Raw genomic sequence first — 1,530 nt, forward strand, 5'->3', positions numbered from 1 at the left:
TTTTTTTTTTTTTTTTTGGTTTTGTTTTTTGTTTTTGTTTTTGTTTGAGATGGAGTCTACCTCTTCTTGCCCAAGCTAGAGTGCAGTGGTGTAATCTTGGCTCACTGCAAGGGTTCAAGTGATTCTCCTGCCTCAGCCTCTCAAGTAGCTGGGATTACACCACACCTGCCTAATTTTTGTATTTTTAGTAGTGAGGAGGTTTCACCATGTTGGCCAGCCTGGTCTCGAACCCCTGACTTCAGGTGATCTGCCCACCTTGGCCTCCCGAAGTGCTGGGATTACAGGCATGAGCCACTGTGCCTGACCTAAATTGGACTTTGAGTAAAGCAGATTGTCTTTATAATATGGAGTATTGGAGGCCTCATTCAATCAGCTGAAAACTCAGATGTGGCAAAAAGACTGACCTGCCCTGAGGAAGAAAGAATTTGCCAGCAGATAACCTTCTGATTTAAACTATAACATTGACTCTTCCTTCGCTGGGTCTCTAGTCTGCCAGTCCACTCTTCAGATTTTGGGTTTAGTCTCCATGATCCTATGAGCCAATTTCTTTCTTTTTTTTTTGAGACGGAGTTTTGTTCATGTTGCCCAGGCTAGAGTGCAATAGTACCATCCCGGCTCACCGCAGCCTTCCCAGGTTCAAGCAATTCTCTTGCCTCAGCCTCCCAGGTAGCTGGGATTACAGGCATGCACCACCATGCCTGACTAATTTTGTATTTTTAGTAGAGACGGAGTTTCTCCGTGTTGGGCAGGCTAGTCTTGAACTCCTAGCCTCAGGTGATCTGCCTGCCTTGGCCTCCCAAAGTGCTAGGATTACAGACGTGAGCGACCGTGCCTGGCTGAGCTAATTTCTTAAAATAAATTTCTCTTTCCTTCTCTGTTTTTTTTTTTTTGAGACAGGGTCTTGGTCTGTCACCCAGGCTGGAGTGCAGTGGCACAATCTTGGCTTATTGCAACCTTCGACTTCTGGATTCAAGCAATTCTCATGCCTTAGCCTCCCAAGTAGCCCGAGTAGCTGGGATTACAGGCGTGCACCACCATGCCCAGCTAATTTTTTGTATTTTTAGTAGAGTTGGAGTTTCGCTATGTTGGCCAGGCTGGTCTTGAATTCCCGGCCTCAAGTGACCTGCCTGCCTTCGCCTCCTAGAGTGCTGGGATTACAGGCATGAGCCACCACTCCCGGCCAAATAAATTTCTCTAGATACATGCACATCCTATATTCCTGGTTCTCTTTCTCCAGAGAATCCTGACTAATATATTTGCTGTCTTGGAAAAAAATTGAAATATTTCAAACATATAAAAAGCTGCTAAGAATAATGTGAGTAGGCTGGGCGCGGTGGCTCAAGTCTGTAATCCCAGCACTTTGGGAGGCTGAGACGGGCGGATCACAAGGTCAGGAGATCGAGACCATCCTGGCTAACCCGGTGAAACCCCCGTCTCTACTAAAAAATACAAAAAATTAGCCGGGCAAGGCGGCGGGCACCTGTAATCCCAGCTACTCAGGAGGCTGAGGCAGGAGAATGGCGTAAACCT

Source organism: Colobus angolensis, unplaced genomic scaffold, assembly GCF_000951035.1.
Source record: "Colobus angolensis palliatus isolate OR3802 unplaced genomic scaffold, Cang.pa_1.0 Scaffold135, whole genome shotgun sequence".
NCBI classification, from domain to species: Eukaryota; Metazoa; Chordata; class Mammalia; order Primates; family Cercopithecidae; genus Colobus; species Colobus angolensis.